The following is a 20,415-nucleotide window of genomic DNA, read 5'->3' on the forward strand; positions in this document are numbered from 1 at the left end:
TGCCTGTACTTGTGTGTGCTGAAACACCTAGAGAAATGCGTACCTGTAGGCGCAATTATGTACCTGTAGGCACAATTATGTATATCTGTGTGCACAATTACTTGGTTGCAGCAAGGCTTTTACTATGATCCTAAATGGTGGTGTTCTTCACTGGAAAGGTTGGCCAATCAACATTCTTCCTCCATCCCGAAAGGAGTATCTGTATTCCTCAGGCCTTGTGAATTGAAGCAACCTTTGCAATCTAGTATTGTCTTACCCATTTCCAGCTTCTAAGTATGATGGGAATTCAGAAAGGTTGATTGTCAAGCTTCCCAATGGGGAAATTTCAAGGTGGTGGATAACTGCTCCAGTTTTATAATCAAGATGCCATATTCCTTAAAAGTAGTTCTTCAAATGTCATCTGAAAGAGCCCTGACCAATAGTCAGATTCTTTTGCTCACCCACTCATCTCAGTAGAAAGTTAGCACTCTGAAGTCCTAGTATTTAACTAGTGGTTGCTTTCATCACTAGTGGTTGCTTTCATGTTAACAATCCCCTCCCCCACTGAAGTTTAAGCATTTTAACCTCATTGGGGGAAAACACCAAAAGTACTAAACCATAAAGGTAAAGGGGCCCCTGACCACCAGGTCCAGTCGTGTCCGACTCTGGGGTTGCGGCGCTCATCTCGCTCTTTAGGGCGAGGAAGCTGGCGTTTGTCCGCAGACAGCTTCCAGGTCATGTGACCAGCATGACAAAGCTGCTTCTGGCGAACCAGAGCAGCGCACGGAAACGCCGTTTAGCTTCCCGCCGGAGTGGTCCCTATTCATCTACTTGCACTTTGATGTGCTTTCGAACCGCTAGGTGGGCAGGAGCTGGGACCGAACAACAGGAGCTGACCCCGTTGCAGGGATTCGAACCGCCGACCTTCTGATCAGCAAGCCCTAGACTCTGTGATTTAACCCACAGCGCCAACCATACAGTGCTGTTTTTCTAGAAGAAGTACCAAAAGGGCTCCCTTGTTCCCCTATAATGGCGATGTTTCCCACCTGAGAGGTTAAAAAAAAGAAAAAGCAGCTCTGACTGTATATATGTGAAACAACAATGGCGACCTTGTAATCACATGAATTCAGAATTATTTCCCATAACTTTCACAACATGTCCTTAAATGTCTAATAATTCTTGAAGATGCATAAAGTCAACTTGTAACTTAAACAAACCTAGAGTGCAATTCTACACATGCCTGCTTAGAAGATCTATTAAGTTCAATGAAATTTACTCCCAAGTAAGTGTTTATAAGATTGCAACCCTGGAGTTTTACGTTAATCCTATGATCAACAAAGAATTCAAACCAGAGAGTGTTGTGTTAAGTAGTTTTGGTCTGTTTGCTTTCGAAATGACAGATCTGCAGAAATGATATCCTGCAGATGAATACGAATGAAAGCTTTTCAGACAGAACTGTGGTGTGGCTTCTGTTTTTTATTCTGACTGCATTCAGTGATGGTGCCCTTAGAAGCCAGAAGCCAAATAGAAAGTATTCTCACTGTTATGATAACTTTTAAAATACTATTGATTTTTTTTCAATCCAGTCTTACGATTTACTTGAGGACATGATTTATGATCTTTTGAAATTTGCAATTTGCAGTGTTGCTAATGGCCTCATTCATCTCTCTGTTCTATTCTCACACCCCACCCACATTTCACTTCAAATCGGGACCTCTTCATTCTCACAAACCAGGGCTCTCATAGTTTCACTATTAGTCGTACCTTGGAAGTTAAACGGAATCCGTTCTGGAAGTCCATTCGACTTCCAAAACGTTCGAAAACCAAAACCAAAGCACGTTTTTTATATGCGTGAGGATTCCACCCAACACAGTTTAAGACAATTTAGTCCATATGAATTGTTAATTAGCTTCAACTCATACGCCACCAATTTCAAATAACATATCAAATGCTTGAAAGAGGCTTTACCGGTAAGTATATGTAGCTGGCACAGTTTGTTTCATTTGTGTCTGGAAGCATGAAACAGCATTTATAGTGATTAAAAAATAGAGTTCTATCCACTCTGAGTTGAAGCTTAACAGAGCAGCTGGGCTGGGTTCTTGGTGATGCTGCTTCACATCCTCAGTATGCAAAGGAAGCCCAAGTTCTCTACCTGCATGTGATTGAGCCAGGGGAAAGCAATACATGAGATCTATACACCTCACACAAAGACGTAGGGGAAGCACTGGCTAGCGATGCTTTTGTAGACTCTGCTCCTCCACCTGTTACATCACATGATGGTTTCCTTTTGTGCTCCTCAACTTATTCAAATTCATTAGAGGGGGTTCCTGCACCATTCTTCAGAGCAGAGGGTGCCCTGGGGGAGCTGCTCTACCCTGAGAGAAGCAAGTCTTGTCAGCAGTTTGTGCGTCACTTACTTTGCCCAAGTTCTTCCAGGAGCAGGCTCCTTCCTTCCTTGGGCTCCTAGGTCTGTTTCCCAGCAGCCCACATGACTGCTGTGCCCACCCTCAGCTGAGTGGGCCTCTCTGAGCAGTGGTGAAGCTACATGCTCCGGCACCGGGGGCGGAGAGCAGGCGGGGGCGTGGCTGGCGTGCGTCCTCGGGTGTGTGGCGTGCATCACGGGCATGGAGCGCGTCCTGGGGCCAAGGCACGTCACCCGCGAGGGCGTGGCGTGCGTCCTGGGGGCGTGGCGTGCCACCCACGGGGGCGTGGCGTCCGGCGTAGTGGGGGTGTGTGCAGCGCATGTCCGGGGGGGGGGCAGCCGCGATGGTACCCACCTCGCCGATGGTGCCGGGGCGGTGCGCTCCCCCGCCCCCCGTTCCTCCTCCAGTGTCTCTGAGGGGTTGCCAGGGACACCCCACTCTCCCCTTGGCTCCAGCTGGTTTCATCAGTAAGAGCTGATAGGTAAGGCACAGACTGCCCTTTAAAAGATCTGTCCCTTTCTCTTCTTGTCCTCTCTTACACCTGTTTCTCCCTCTCTTCAGAGCATTCCAGAAGTTCTTGTGATGGGGTAGCCTTCCGCCCCCGCCCATCTCCTCCCAGAGATTTGGGGAGAGACGAGGTTTGTACTCTCTGGGTCCCACACAGTTGGCTAACATCTCCTGTCACCTTCAGGTATTCCCCCCCCCCCAATCCCTCACCCCCTCTTTGTAATCCCAGCCTGGTGGGACCTCTCCCTGTGCTCTTCCTGGGGCTCCCAGTCAGTCACTTTGGTGCTTGCCTCTTCTTCAACAGCCCTCAAATGCCTGAAGGGTTGCTGAAAAGGTGTTCACTGAGGTGAAGCCATCAGCAAAAGGCAGAAAGGTGGGCTGCTGCCAGTCTTCTCAATCTCAGCCCCTCCTTCCTGGAGGGCCCCCTATCAGTGTGGCCCAAGCCTGCCCCTTTTTGCTGATCCTGGCAAAGAGCAGTTCAGCAAGATCAGCTGTGCACAAGCATTTAGTTGCTATTGGATCAGGCAAGGGTGTGGGATCCACATGCACTCACTCCAGTAACTGACAGGACAAAAATCACACAATTACGATAAAAATGTCCAGTATTGAAAATCCAGGGATTGTAAATCTAAGCCTTTTAATCTGTGATCAGGTACTGGATGCTCAAATTCCACATCAGAGCTCTTTTCAAGGACTAGATAAATCCAGTTCCTTTGAAGCATTTTGTCTGTTTCCCAGACTCTATCAATTTGGTTTCTGAATTAAGCCCAAACAACAGCAGATAAATTCTAAGCCTGCCACCTCTCTGTCCTCACAGCCAAAAATGAATGGTTCTATTGTTTCCCCTCTGTCATATACTGTAAATTCTTTCTAATAAAACCACAGGAACACTGGAAGCTGCCTTACAACAAGTCTGGCCATTGGTTTATCCAGCTCAGTATTGTTGCCAACCCTTTTGGGACAGTGGGCACATGTGGAATTTGGGGAAAGTATTGTGGGTGCCAGCACAAAATGGCTGCCGTTGGGTGTGTTACATAACACAAAATGGCTGTCATATCTAAAAGAGGACCACAAAATGGAGTGGGCATGCCCCTGCATTGACCACCCCATTATTTGGGAGGAAAAGGCCTACATCAGACACTGTTGCTCACAAAGATAAGTTATTTTAAAAAACCTTTCCTCTGTTCAGAATAGGAGGGTATGCATCCAGTTGTGGTGTCCAATGAAATGTGGCCATGTTTAATGTAGGTGCAAACAATAGATGGTATTTAACACCAGTTAAATTAGCAAAAATGTATAGAACAAGTAGTAAAAAGTGCTGGAAATGTCAAGAGAAGGATGGTGAATTCTATCATATGTGGTGGACATGCAAAAAGGTGAAAAGACACTGGGAAATGATATATAATGAATTGAAAAAGATGTTCAGATACACCTTTCCCAAAAAACCTGAAGCTTTTCTATTGGGTATAATGGGAGGGGAAATTGCTAAAGAGGATCAGAGATTGTTTATGTATGCTACAACCATGGCAAGAACTTTATTGGCCCCAAAATGGAAACTACAGGACTTACCGACAGTTGAGGAGTGGAGGACAAAGCTGATGGACTATGCAGAACTAGCCAAGTTTACCTATGGGATCCGATACCAGGGGGAAACAAGGTTACAAAAAGAATGGAGTAAATTTGTTGAATACATGGAGAGGAACTGTAGAAGTTTAAGGACACTTGCAGGACTAAAATAAATCCTACGAACTGACTTTGAATAAGTAGGTAAAAGAAACTGTGGGATAAGAGTGGAAAAACAAAGCCGAAGGATGGGAGGGAGAGAAATCTTAGCTCGGCGGAGCGAATTATATTAAGATACAAGAGTGCTGGGGACCCAGGTGGCGCTGTGGTTAAACCACTGAGCCTAGGGCTTGCTGATCAGAAGGTCAGCGGTTCGAATCCCTGTGACGGGGTGAGCTCCCGTTGCTTGGTCCCAGCTCCTGCCAACCTAGCAGTTCGAAAGCACATCAAAATTCAAGTAGATAAATAGGAACCGCTACAGCGGGAAGGTAAACGGTGTTTCCATGTGCTGCTCTGGTTTGCCAGAAGCGGCTTTGTCATGCTGGCCACATGACCTGGAAGCTATACGCCGGCTCCCTCGGCCAATAATGCGAGATGAGCGCGCAACCCCAGAGTCGGTCACGACTGGACCTAATGGTCAGGGGTCCCTTTACCTTTACCTTTACAAGAGCATAAGATGCAAGAGGTTGTGTTATGTGTGTATTTCTTTGTGTGTGTTGTTTTATGTTTGTTAATTTGTGCGTTTATGTGAAAACCAATAAAAATCTTTAAAAAATAATAATAATGTAGGTGCAAACAGGAATTCTGTAGAAATATCAATCAGTCCCTCATGCATTGAGAATCTTTACTGGTTCTCTTTTTGGTTTCCAGAGGCATTTTGTTGGCAAACCCACTGACTCACAGTGGCTACCCAGGGTTTGAAAGAGGGGACATTTCAGTCTAACGTGGAACTGCAAAGAATTGAACTTTGAATCTTCTGCATGCAAAGCAGATAGATGCTCTGCCGATCAGCTACAGCCCTTCCCTCCTAGCTATGGTCCCGCAGTAAGAAGACTTCTGGTGGCTGGGCAGTAAGTCCCCACAGTTCAAGACCTAAGCAACACAGACCCAGTTCAAATAAAATGGGATTACCTAGAGATCTTTTGAATGAAATGCTGTTGCTCTGCCAGAGTCATAGTGGGGGGGGGGCATGGTGACAACATGGTGTGCTTTTCAAATCCCTGAAGAGGGTCTTGTTTGGTCTTGCACTGCAATGAGAGGAGACCAGTTCCTCTAGCAAATGATATCTCATTTGTGCACAGTTTCCAATCTTACCACTGAGTGGGAGTATTGTCGCAAGGAAGAGGACAGAACAGACTGCTCAAGAAATCTCATTCTTTAGAGGTATTAAAACAAGACAAGGGATAGTGCATTAGCGCCCTCCCCATTTTTCTCCTTTATCTCACAGGAGAACGAGAAGATGACTTTCTTTTGTGACGAATAACAGTTTTGTGATTGATCAAACTCCAGCTTAAAGTAGATTCTGGTCAGCAATATGTGCAACTGTGAAACTAACTCCAGGATCCCAAAGGGCCTTTAGGCTTGCGCAAACGGTAGGCGTCCATGCTTCATGGCAAATCGCTTTTGAGACTAAAGGGAGTTTTAAAAGCATACCGTATGCTGATGTGTTTTGAGAGCCTGATGTACTAAAAATAAGAGTCGATTCCAGCATAGAGCAGAGGTGGTTTGAGGGTAGCACAACTGGTGAGGTCGCACTGGGAGTCGGCCTGGAAGGGGCACAAAAACAGTGCTGTAGAACAGAGCTGGGGAGGGGGGCACTGAATTTAAGCATTGCACGGGGTGCCACTGATATTTGAGAGCCCAAACTCCACCACTGGTTATAGCAGGCATCCCCAAACTGCGGCCCTCCAGATGTTTTGGCCTATAACTCCCATGATCCCTAGCTAACAGGACCAGTGGTCAGGGAAGATGGGAATTGTAGTCCAAAAATTGTAGGCCGAAGTTTGGGGATGCCAGGGTTATAGCTTCACTTCAAGAGGCAAACTATGACTGGGAACAGGTAGGTAGCCGTGTTGGTCTGAGTCGAAGCAAAATAAAAAAATTCCTTCAGTAGCACCTTAAAGACCAACTAAGTTTATATTTTGGTATGAGCTTTCGTGTGCATGCACACTTCCTCAGATACCTATCTGAGGAAGATACGTATCTGAGGAAGATACGTATCTGAGGAAGTGTGCATGCACACGAAAGCTCATACCAAAATATAAACTTAGTTGGTCTTTAAGGTGCTACTGAAGGAATTTTTTTATTTTGCTATGACTGGGAAGTCCTGGCTCACATCTCACCTCAGGCATGAACTGACAATGTGGCGCTACCCAAGCTGCTAGTTTTTCCATCTTCCATTTGTTTTGCCATTGAACATATAGAAGTTATGATACAGATCTACTATACCGAGTTGTTGCGAAGACAACTTCTTTGAAGTGCTCAGGAAACTCTAATTAGCACTGTATAAATACAAATCATCATTGCTTGCAGTGAATTAAAATGGCCCTATTTTCCTCAGCATTAGTTTTAGTTAATGGGCAATGCAAAATTTGCACGGTTCACCTGTAGCTTAAGAGATTTGAGAGATATGAACTCTGGAGCATGAAATCTGAAGAAATGAAAACTCAGCCTAAGAGCTTCGACCCTAATTACAACACATCCTTCCCACCAGCAGATAAATCTGTTATAATTTGGTCATTCTGCACAACTGATATCCAGCTGTACTCTCTTCCAACCCCACCCACCTTGATCGATTAATTTCAAAAATTGATCTCAACATTCTGAGCCCCTCCCTGTGATGCCACCTTCTGTGACAATGGTAGGAAATCTGACACAGCAATTTTCTTTTTCGCGGAGTGTTGAGGTTGCAATAGTTCCCAAGGCAAGAGTTCTCTTTATTAGCACTTAATGGAATAGCGCGCTGGTTGCAATTCACCCCAATAACTCCATCACACTAATTTCCATCAGTTGAAGAAAAAGAAAAAATTAACAGTGATTGTGTTTACATAACCTTTGAGGGGGTAGGGAATACCATGCCAGTGACCTTTCCCCTCTTACTATTGGTGGTAAATGGTCTTCCTTGTGAGGTCCATAGCTGCCAAGTTTTCACTTTTCTCGCGAGGAAGCCTATTCAGCATAAGGGAAAATCCCTGTAAAAAAGGGATAACTTGGCAGCTATGGTGAGGCCTCAGTGGCACATTGTCATTACACATAGAACAGAGTAGTCTCTCTGTGACAGGGCAATTAAAATGTAAGCATTGTGCATTTAGGAGATGTGCAAGCAATCGACCTTGAAAAGCTTTGTTTATATAGCTTATGGGACACAGTTACAGCTGTGTGAATACTTTATGCAATCACTCCAGTGCTTTAAGCCTTTTAAAATTGCCTTTCTATAATTCAGGATCTGAAGAATTAGGTATCTTGATAACTGTGTCTGGGAGGTCAGAGAGACTGTTGTTACAGGGATTTTCACACTTTCCAATTTGTGTTATGGATGTACAAACTGTGCTAGTGTGGTGGCCTTTATTCACACTGCTTTAATATTTCATTTCTAGAATAGTTGATGGCTAAGCTGCCCTTTGGTTTTTAAAGCCCATGAGGGTGTTTTTTTAAATTAAATTAAATTAAATTAAAATGCAGATTTTTGATTAATGGGGCTCAATTGGGGGTAATATAAAAAATAGAGAGGTTCAGCTCTAGAAACTATCCACATGAATAGTTGTGTTACCTTGGGGGCAAAGCGACTTTTGTTTGAGCCACAGAGTGCAGGGGTGAATGTGTAATGTGGGGTTTGCTGACTTTCAGGAAGCCAAAATGCAGGGGCTCAATTCTGTATTTTAATTGGGGTGGGGAAAAGAATGGAAGAGAACCAGTAGCTTGCAGCAGCTAAAGAAGAGGTGAGGAAATTGTGGTCCTCCACATATTGTTGGGCTCCTCCACATCCTGCCTTATTAGTTCATCTGGCAAAATGTTAGCTTTGGAACCACGTTTCAGTTATCTTTTGGGATGAAGTTATTGTGTGATTACAAGAAATAATTGGATATCTTAAAGAACAGGTGAGACCAGAACACTGAAACTGCCCATTTTGGACCCAGATTTCCTGCCTGTGTTTCATTAACTGCAGCAAAGATATTGATATCAGATAAAAGGCATTCTCTGATAGTTCTGATAGAACAATAATGGCTTAATAAAAAAATTCCCTCAGCAGCACCTTAAAGACCAACTAAGTTTTTATTTTGGTATGAGCTTTCGTGTGCATGCACACTTCTTCAGATACAGTGAAATAGAAGTCCCCAGGCACTTATGTAGAGAAGGGGTGGGGAGGGGTGGGGATGGGGAGGGGAGATCACTCAGAAGGGTGGTGGAAGTGGGTGATTGACTGACTGATAGCTGTTGATGACCGAAAACGACTGCAAATGGTTTTGCATGAAAAAGCAAGGGTTGAGATGGCTGAAGATCGCTTATCATGTATAATGAGATAAGAATCCGATATCTCTGCTCAAACCAGGTCCCTCCATGGTTTTGAGCTTGGTGATAAGTTGTAATTCAGCAACTTCTCTTTCCAGTGAAGTAATAATGGCTTAGTAACATTTAGTATCTTGCCACAATAACAAAATTGGTGAAAATTGTGCACCAAAGAGAAGGTTGACGAAGAAAACAAACAATTTGAGAATTTATTACATAAAACAAGAACATCCATTAGATCTATTTAAAGCTTTTTTCACCTCTGTCATAATTAATGAATTATTTCAATGAATTATTTATATTGTAACATTTAAATAATATGTAGTATATTTTTAAAGAAAATATTATATTTTTTCTACATTACATCAAACCTGTGATTATTTTTCAGAAGCAAACCATAAAATTAGTAAATATTAGAACATACAGTATGATATATTGTTTGTAGAATATTTGTTGCCTTGTAACATAAAAATGTCTGTATTATAGCTTTGGTGCTAGACTCAGAAACCTCTGCTTGGGAGAGGGCATCTTGAGAGCCCCAGTCTGGTGGCGACCCTGAACCATCTCAGGAAGCAGCCACAGGTGACCCTCTCATCAGGGATCTCTACAGATGATGAAGGAAAGAAACACCCAACAACCATGTGCCCTGTCCTCCATCAGTGTTTCCCTGTTGATATCACTGGCTGCCAACAACTGGCACCCTACCTGTCGTGCTGGTTTAAGACCCAGGAAGCAACTATCAGGAGAGGTACCAACACTTCAGAATGAAAATGTCAGCAATTGATTTCTGGTGAGGGGTGGCCAAGACACCATATGTCCCTGCAACAATATTTTAAGCTATCATCAGTAATAATATTAACAATAATTTTATTATTTCTACCCCCCCCCCCCAAAAAAATCTGGCTGGGTTTCCCCAGCCACTCTGGGCGGCTCACAACAGAACACTAAAAACAGACATTAAAAACTTCCCTAAACAGGGCTGCCTTCAGGTGTCTTCTAAAAGTCAGATACAGTGGAACCTCGGTTTATGAATTTTCGGTTTATGAACGCCGCGGACCCATCTGGAACGGATTAATTCATTTTCCATTATTTTCAATGGGAAAGTTCGCTTCAGTTTATGAACGCTTCAGTTTATGAACAGACTTCCGGAACCAATTACACCCATGCTTCAGTTTATGAACGCTTCAGTTTAAGTACTCCGCGGACCCGTCTGGAACGGATTAATCCACTTTCCATTACTTTCAATGGGAAAGTTCGCTTCAGTTTATGAACACTTCAGTTTAAGTACTCCGCGGACTGTCTGGAACAGATTAATCCACTTTCCATTACTTTCAATGGGAAAGTTCGCTTCAGTTTATGAATGCTTCAGTTTATGAACAGACTTCCGGAACCAATTGTGTTCATAAACCGAGGTACCACTGTAGTTGTTTATTTCCTTGACATCTGATGGGAGGGCGATCCACAGTAGGGTTCTGATCAGTGCTTGAGCTATGTTACAGTACAGTACTTGCCTGATGCAGGTCTTAAGCATTGTTAATCTTCAGCGTTGCTGTGCTCTGTCCAGGGTCCTGATGTCTTACTGCAATACGTGTTCTCCATTGACGCCTGCTGATTTATGAACTCACCTTTGCAAAGCAACTCCTCCATGGCCCTCGGTCCTGGAAATCCAAGGGGTCAAGGAAGAGATGGAGTATGAATTTGTATCATCCCATGTATGGTATGAAACTCCCCTGATATGGTGGGAGAGACATGCAGTTTGAAAGTATGAGCCTTTTACTGTGCTTAACCCCAACATCACATTGGTCCATAGTGCTGCATCTCTAGCATTTTATAAGAAGAAGTGTCTTGCTGGATCTAGTCCAGCATCCTTTTTCTTTACATAGTTGCAAACCACATGCCTATGGGAAACCTGCAACAAGGGCCTGAGTGTACAACACTCTCCCATCGTGATTCCCAACTATTGGTATGCAGAGGCATTCTGCCTCTGGCAGTGGAGATAAAACATACGGTAGGCATTATGGGTGGTAAGGTAAGGACCATTAGGTCCAGTTGTGACCAACTCTGGGGTTGCGGCGCTCATCTCGCGTTATTGGCTAAGGAAGCCGGCGTACAGCTTCCAGGTCATGTGGCCAGCATGATAAAGCCGCTTCTGGAGAACCAGAGCAGCACGCGGAAATGCCGTTTACCTTCCCGCTGTAGTGGTACCTATTTATCTACTTGCACTTTGACGTGCTTTCGAACTGCTAGGTTGGCAGGAGCTGGGACTGAGCAACGGGAGCTCACCCCGTCGCAGGGATTCGAACCACCGACCTTCTAATTGGCAAGCCCTAAGCTCAGTGGTTTAACCCACAGCACCACCCGTGTCCCTATTATGGGTGGTACAATAGCCTTATCTATCATGAATTTGACTAGTTACCTTTTCATGACATCCAAGTTGGTGGTCACATCTTGTGGGAACGAATTCCATTGCTTAACTGTGTGTTGCTATCCCTGAATCTTCCACCTTCCGCCTTCATTGGCCTTGAGTTCTAGTATTATAAGAAAGGGAGAAAAAAACATTCTCGCATCTGCTTTTTCCACACCATGCCTGTTTAGAGCTGATTCAACATTTGCTCAGGTGGCAAATCCACAAATGCACTTGTTAAGTACACTTGTGCAACAAATTAAGTCTGACTCGCTCAAGATAATTTGTGGGATTAATGAGAGGAGAAAATTAAATAATGTGGGAATGAATTAGGTGACTACCCCCCACCCAACCCCCCCATCCGAAGGGTGTATTGCTAAGGAAGTTTCCTTTTTTCTCTCAACAGAAAAAGAGATGGGCGTTTGGGCTGAAGATTTTAGTGATCCACTGAATGCAACAGCGCAGGCAAGCACTAAGTTGAGGACCATGTTGTGTATCCTTGAACGAGTAACATTGAATATGACAGCCACTTCCACCTAACTTTACTCTAGTTATTTTGATCTAACAGGGACATCATATCGTATATAATAACAACAATGTTCTTTCACTAGCTGCGAGCAGAATGATTAGGAAAAACACAGAAAGCGAGGTGGAATGCCCCAGAGTCCCTTAATACCACACACCCCTATTTTTGATCGTTCTGTACAGCATGGGTGGTGAATCTTTTTCAGCCTGAGGGCTGCATTCCTGCATGGACAACTTTCCGGTGATTGACAGGGCCAGAGGCAAAGTGTGGGTAGAACAAGGGATATGAGCACTACCTTTGTACAGTAGGCTACATTCCCACCATGCAAAAGGCAGAGGTGTTTTTTTTCTTTAAAAAAAAATTCTCCCGCATTTTTGCTTCCACCATCCATGCAAAAAGAGGCACTCAAGGCTGGTGCAGAGAGGGGCATGGTCTGGGGATGGCATGTGTAGCCTAGGGCTGTCCTGAGAACTGACTAGAGAGGCCTGGAGTGCTGCATTCAGCCCCCAAGCCTGAGGTTCCCCACCCCTGTTGTATGGCTTCACTTATCGCCCCATCTCAATTATATTGTACCACAGGAAGAGCAGCAAAACAGTCAGGTAAATGGAATATATTTCATAGAAGGAGGGAGGGAGGAAGAGAGAGGGGGGGAGAGAGGAGGGAAGTCACTTTACACTTCCTGCAGCAGTTGTATTAGCAACAGCAATGCTGGTGTTTCACTGGGGCTCTCTGCAGTAAACACTGGAGATGCTAACAGACTTGGGTCCCTAATCACGCAGGAGCATGGACCAGGGAGTTTGGAATGACAGCAGCTGCACGTTGAAGGGCATGCACCTGTCCATCACACTTTAGGTGAATACTGTGGGAACAATTATAATTGCTGCGTGAAGCATGGGATGGAAGAATTGTGCAGTTGCGTGATGCTGCCATCCTGACGTTCATTCTTATAGATGTTTATCCTTCATGATGAATAAGAAAAGAAAAATCACAAAAGCGACTCTTGAGAATGGTGGTTGACGGGGAGAAATATGTGTCAATGACATCATGAGCACTAGGAAATAGGGGGCCTTTGCAGCTGGCTAAACTACCCTGAAAATCTACCAGGCCGGGCTTCCTAAAATTCAAACCAGCAGATAAAATATATGCACATTTTCCCCCCTGAGTGGGAGAGTGGGCTGTATCAAACAGCCACATCCTTCTTTACATGCTGCATTGGACATTCCACATAATGCAGGTAGAAGAGTTGTGATGACACCACACATCAAAAGCACATTACTTTCCCCAAAGAATCCTGGGAACCGTAATTTGTCAAGGGTGCTGGTGAGGGGTAAACTACAGTTCCCAGGATCCCTTGGGAGAAGCCACATGCTTTAAATATATGATGTATACAAAGCTCTCCTGCTGCTGATCTGCTGTGGGTGCCTTTGAGGCAAATGATTTTCATAATCCGTGATATATCCTCACTGATTTCTTCTGAATCCTCCTAAACGTTACGGAAAAATCAGATCTGGGCAAGACTGTTGCTTTTGGGACTTTTCCTAATTAAACTTGAATAGCTCTGCCATATTAACAAAACCCCACGCTTCCCATCTCCCTCGAGCGCCGCAAGTGCGAAAGGCCTGGGCTGCAATTGCCAGCCAGATAGCAGTAAGCAAGGATGCTTGACTGCTCAGGAGTGGCTAAATTATGTTGGACTGCAGCAATGCAATTTCATCTTTGCTTCAGAGTCTCAGCTCCTCTAGCCTTGCTGCAGGGAATAAAAGTCAGCTTGCTATGACAGAAGACTGTGTTTTGCGGGCCAGGCCGTTGCTGGCATGTTAAGGGGAAAGAGTTCAGCTTTTGTGTTTATTTGCTGAAGCACTAAGCTACCAGTCAGTGCATATTTGATGGTTTCCTGGAGCTATTCATTACTCAGACAAGTTGGTTAGCAAGCCCATGGGTAGCATGTATTCTTTGGCAGTGGGATGATTTTGTCTCAATAAACTTTTCTATTCTTCAAAGCTCAGCTGACAAATTTGCCCTTAAGCTCAACGAAGGGTATATCCAAGATAGCCAGCTCCCGTCCAAGGATTTGTGAGCAGCTGGCCAATCAATTTTTGCCACAGAGGGAGCTGTGGAAGAGCATTGGGCATGAAAATACTACCTTATCGATTAAACATTTGTGGTCTATAAAATACAGTAACAACGCGAGGCTGGCTGGGGAGTGAAGCCTGCCAGCAAATTTCCCGTGTCTCTCCCTACCCCCCACCTTCTTTCAGCCTCCAAGGACAAGAGAAAAATAAGTTAAGATGCTGAGTTGGAATTCATTTGTATCATAATGGTTTTTGATGACTAGCAAAGGTTACTTTATGATTATCCACCTAATTATAAAACGGTCGGCAAGTATCATCTTATCTGAATCAGCATCGGCTAAATTATAAAATGCCCTTGTTTTATGCAAATGTGAGTCATATTGCAGCTTCACCCTTCTAACCTGTCTGTCTGTCAATAAGGCATGTGCGGGACATAAATCTTAAGGCTGCACCAGAGTTTGATTCTGCTGCAAATAAAAAGTGAGTAGAAGGTGAATTAATTCAGTAGCATACCTTGACTGATGGGGAACACTAAAGAGGCGGTTGGGTGTAAGGTTGCTTTCATGCCTGCAGGAAAACTTTACTACAGATGAAGAGCTGCGGCATCTCTTAGGTAGACTCCCGGAATATTGAGAGTTCGATTCTCACTTCTTCTTTATTCCAATTGGAAGATTTTTGTGTGTGTTCAGATTTACTGCTTATCTTACCTAGGGCAGCCTTCTTCAGCCTTGGGTCCCCAGGTGCTGTTGGACTACATCTCCCATCATCCCCAGCCAGCAATATCAATGGTCAGGGATGATGGCTGTTGTAGTAGAACATCTGCGGAGCTGCAGGTTCCTCCCCTTGGTGGCTGTGACAGAGAAACTTCAGTCTGAACTGGGATGTGCATGGTCCCCACCCCTGCTGTAAAAATAGAACGACGACAAATTAAATAAGTTAACAATTTGCTGCCCTTTCATGCCCCCCCCCAAATCAGCTGACTGAGGTGGCTGCCTCACTTTGTCTAATAATAGGGCTGGCCCTGCTTTGCAAAATACATGTTCTGTGAGCCTGTGTCTTTCCAGCTGTATTAATGCCCTCCTCTTTGCAATGGAGCATGTGCTAGGCTTCTGCATGTTATCATAACAGTGTTACAAATTTGTATGTTATAGCCATATTTGAGGGTAAAGCAGAGGGGCCCAAGATATTTTGCTGCCAGAGGCAGAGCAGTGGCAAGCAACCTTGTTTGCTCGCCAAATCAAAGTGCATAAAAGTCCAGCCAAGTTATTTCGGCACCTGAAGCAGACAGTCCAACAAGCACCTGTCTCCCTTGGCAGTAAAAACAGCATCACAACAAATTAAATAGCTAACAATTTGCTGCCCTTCCAGGATGCCCCAAATCTGCCTCAGGTGGCTGCCCCACACTGCTTAATGATAGGGCTGGTCCTGCTTCTCAGCTGTCAGTCAGCTGGCACCAGGTGGCCTATTGACATCAGACTGTGTTGGCAGAGGCAATGGGCATTGCAGGTGCAGGTGATGATCAGCTGGTTGTCACAGCTTGCAAAGCTCTCTGCCTTTGCAAGTGCCAGTGATCATGGTCTCATGCTTGCAAAGGCAAAAGCCCACAACTGTCATGTAGGTTTACCTGCCCCACATCTGACATCGTGTCATGTGTAGGACAAGTGGGTGTGGCTTGGCTGATTGGCCTTGCGGGTCAAATGAGGAGGCCTGGTGGGCCTAGTAAGTAGATCCAAAGATGTAGCTTCTCCATGCTTCTTCTAAAGCAGGCATCTCCAAACTTCGGCCCTCCAGATGTTTTGGACTACAAATCCCATCATCCCTGACCACTGGTCCTGTTAGCTAGGGATCATGGGAGTTGTAGGCCAAAACATCTGGAGGGCCGCAGTTTGGGGATGCCTGTTCTAAAGCCTACAAGCAGCCTTTGTATGGGGGAATAGAATAGTGGAGTCCACCTTCCAGGACTTCAAAAAACTGCAAGGGCTTGCAAACACAAAGCACTGTGCAGATGAAGATGAAGGTTTGTCCAAGTGTTATTTTTTTGTACAGCAAAGGCATGGTTGTTGTTTTGCAGAATTCAGATTCTCTTGACTCAAGGTAGCGCTTCCTTTCTGGCAATAAGCATTTCCTCAGCACTCAAACAACTATATTTTGTGGCTTCCCAGCTAGCATGTCTACAGCTGCTCTGAATGCTCTGTGGAATTTTATTTATTTAGAAATTTATATCCCACGTTTCAGTTATGGGAGCCCTCGAGACAGCTTACAGAGCAATAGAAACAAATGCAAAGCATGCAATAGAAATATAGCGAAACAGAAAGCTAAAAAAGCAGAACAATGCTAAATTCATCCATAGCAGGAAGGGGAACATTCACACAACCACAAAGCCTGGTCAAATAAAAAATGTATTAACTACATGCCTAAAGCAGGACTGGGAAATTTGTGGCCCTGCCAGGTGGGCTTTTCTTTTTCTTTTACTACTTCTGTGGGTCCCCTGACGTGGAGCCATTATGCCAAAAGGTTTTGGTGCTCCCTCAGCTACCCCAAGGTTGTCTTTTAAAAAGAGAGGACTCTTTAAGTTTTTCCACTGCTTTCAGAATTAATATCAATAATCTTAATTAATCATTTATATTATAGAGCTTTGAACAATACCTAATATAAATATTTTAAACATATATTTATATTTGCGCCACATTACGGTAAAGCTGCAATTTTAATAGATCATGATTTAGAAGTAAGCTTTAGTGACCATTAGAATACAATACATATGTTTGTACATGGAAAATACAATTTTGAAAATTACTGAGTACTTCCACTATGGTACTTTGAAGGCTAAAGAGCTTTTTGCCATCTTCCAATTTCCCCCTTAAAAAACTCAGAATTAAATATTTTATTTTTAATTTTTTTAATGTCTGCTCCCACGAGTACCCCACTGTGATTTCAAAAGTACTCTTATGGCCTCTTAAGGGCCACTCCAAATATGTCTATTCAATTTTTTTAAAATCAATTTATTATTTAACTGACAGCTCTCCTTTTGGAAGACAACATTGAGAAGTCCAGTTCTTGCCAAACTTTCCCCACACCCAGTTTGCACTCCCATTCCTGGTGGGTTGGTCGTGATGGAGCCATGACGGTCCTTGGTTTGAAAAAGGTTGGTCCTCCTTTAGGATCCAGTGTATAGGCTGTGTGTGATCTCAAGCCACATGCAACACCTACAAACATGTGCAAGGAAATGACCCTACAAAGCTTCTTAACGGAGCACTATGTTAAATTCCTCCCAATCTACCTGCAACCCGAGTGGCCAAGTGGAAAAAGGGCAGGGCTTGTGCACCTTTGGCAGGTGTTTAGAAGATGAAATTACAGATTGTCATGAAAGCTACACCTGCTGATAATCCCTGCTTCTCCACAGCAGCTGAAGGTGCATGAGCCTGGTCCTTTCCCCTCTGTCTTTTTGTGCATCACCAGCTGTTAAGTGTGAATTCAGTGGAACAAAAATGGCACAGCCCTAATTTCAGTAAGAATAGGAAGAATAGGACCAGCCCATCATGGGGGACAAAGCGCAGCTGGGAGATAAAGGTGCTGAGAAATGCCAATCATGTGAGATGGTGAAAGAAAATGAAGAGGGGATGGGAGGCGAGAGAGTGTATATAGATTAGATCCTATTACCGGTAGCCACTCACCCCTTAAACATCAAATCCTACAAAACACTCTAAAACCTGGCCCTATGATTATACGGTAGCGCTACTCTGCAAGCAAACCCTAGTAAGGAGGAGCTCCTTTGAAATTCAGAGCCTCAGACACATTCATTATGAAGATCAGGCCTTATTAAATATATTCAGTTTGAAGATTAGGCCCTATTAAACACGAGGCAGTTCAAAGTTGAAGTCCAATTAAGCACAGGCTGTCGGAAAATTGGAGCTCGTGGGGGAAGGAGGGGAGGGGGAACCTTGGCATATCTCTGGCTCGTTGCTGATTGAAATAAATTAAATAACTTTCCTTCATCAGGCCATTCACCTAATGCTTACTTGCGCTCCTTGGTGGTGGAATTGAATTAGCCGGGCCAAACTTTATCAGTTTGCCGGATTAATTTCTTTTGCAAACTGGGCTTCCAAAGGAGGGAGGGGGGTGGGCAAGGAGAAAATAGGAAGCAGCCTTATACCAAGGGAGGCCTGTGGTGTGGTGCATAAAAACCAGCATTGTTTGCAGCCAGTTTGTGCTAAAGGTTCATGGAGGAATTATGCAGCAACCATCTCCATTCTCTCAGGAAAGTGCTGACCTTGAAACGGTCTAGAAATGTCAACAAAAGTTTATGCACCTGGATTTCAGCAGGATGTTTTGAAACTGCTCTGGGAATTGAGAGTGTGTCATGAGGTGGCGCTGTGGTTAAACCACTGAGCCTAGGGCTTGCTGATCAGAAGGTCGGTGGTTCGAATCCCTGTGACGGGGTGAGCTCCCGTTGCTTGGTCCCAGCTCCTGCCAACCTAGCAGTTCGAAAGCACATCAAAATGCAAGTAGATAAATAGGAACCGCTACAGCGGGAAGGTAAATGGCGTTTCCATGTGCTGCTCTGGTTTGCCAGAAGCGGCTTTGTCATGCTGGCCACAGGACCTGGAAGCTATACGCCGGCTCCCTCGGCCAATAATGCGAGATGAGCGCGCAACCCCAGAGTCGGTCACGACTGGACCTAATGGTCAGGGGTCCCTTTACCTTTACATGACATACTACAACAGCGAGAAGGGGAACAACATTCACAAGTGGAGGACAATATTATCAACAATTCAACATTAGAAGAAGAAATTAAGGCCAATGAACTGAACGACAGTGACATCTTACAGACTGAGGATAGTAGAGTTAAGACGGAAACGTCAGAGGAAGATACCAAGGAAAATAAACTGAAAGTCGTCGAGAATTCAAAACAAGAAAAAACCTATCAGGAGGGAAAGCAAGAAAATGTCCAACAAGAATGGTTTGGGACTAGAGTTCCAGTATTGAGGAAAAAACAGAACTTTTTTTGGTCACCAGAGCATTTGCAAAGCAACAAGTGCTCAAAGAAAAGGAGAAATCCAGGGGAACAGAACTGTTTGGGTGGTAAAACATGTTAGGAAGGGGGTGGGATGAAAAAAGGAAAGATGTTTTTGCTATTAGGACGGATAAAAAGGATGGAAAAACTGGACTGCGGACTTTGGACCATGCTGGAATGGAAGGGACTGGCTGGGACCGGGGGGGGGGGGGGTAGGAGAAAAAAACGAGAAAAAATTGGGAAGGTAAAAAGGATTTAGATGTATGGAGATACAGTACTTGGAAAGAAATTGCGGCAACGGAGGAAAGGATAGTTAATTTTATGGGAAGTTAGGAGTAATTATTAATTAAGAATACTAGGAAAATAAGGGTGGAACAATAGAAGGGACGATTGGGCTCTTCGACCCTCCCATCTCGCCCTTGCTTTCTGGGGACTCCTGGTGGCAGGGGGGGTCCCGGGGGTGGGGGTGGGGGGGAGGGAGTCCAATTCAAAAAAGAATTATTCCGGACCCTTCCTTGCCCCCAGGGACCCATCGTGGCAGGATGGGTCCTGGGGGTGAGGTGGGGGGACGAAATAATACTAAAAGAGAATTCAGTAGGGGAAAAAAAGGACAGTATGTCAAAAATAAGATTGGGAAGTCTGAAAATAGAATGGGGATTATGAATAGAAAACTGCTCAACTGAGTTTTAAAAATGCAAATCTGGAAGGGGTGAGGTAGGGGAAGAATGAACATATATATATATATATATATATATATATATATATATATATATATCCTTTTCTTCTTTCTTTTTCTTTTCCTTCTTTTTAGCTTTTTTCTTTTTTGGGGGGTGGTGGAGGAGGGGGGTTCTGCTTTTCTTTTCTTTTCTCTTTTTAGTAGACATGTATGGATAGATAGTTGGGCAGACACTCTTCTCTGTCTTGCCTTGTAACTCAGGGCCCACTGGTGGCAGAAGAGGACTCTGGGGGAGGGAGGAGGGGGAGGGGGATAAACTCAACTACAAAATGGACCACCTTCAGCTCTATCCACCCGGTGCGGGACCTTCTCGTGGCAGGAGGGGGCTCGTGGGGGGGTGGTGGAAGAGGATGGAATGAATTTGACATCTGTTTTCTATGTTTATCTTGTAAAATCAATAAAAAATATTTTTAAAAAAACCCAGCATTGTTGACAATGGAGTGTAGAAATCTGCCTGGGTTTCACACAGGGGCCTTTCCTAGTCCTTAAAGTGGATGCCAGAGATTGGATGCAAAGAGTTACTGTCCTTCCCCAAAGAGGAGACCAGGCAGTAGAGTACAAAAGGAAAAAAGGATGGGGAGGGAGAAGGGGAAAACTTTGGCACCAGTTAAAAGGAACAAGCTTTTAACAGGTATTTTACTGATGTTGCTGGATTACTTTGGTACAGGAGAGCCTCATTTAAAAC

The sequence above is a fragment of the Zootoca vivipara genome, chromosome 7 (assembly GCF_965207765.1).
Source record: "Zootoca vivipara chromosome 7, rZooViv2.hap1.1, whole genome shotgun sequence".
In the NCBI taxonomy this organism is placed as follows: domain Eukaryota; kingdom Metazoa; phylum Chordata; class Lepidosauria; order Squamata; family Lacertidae; genus Zootoca; species Zootoca vivipara.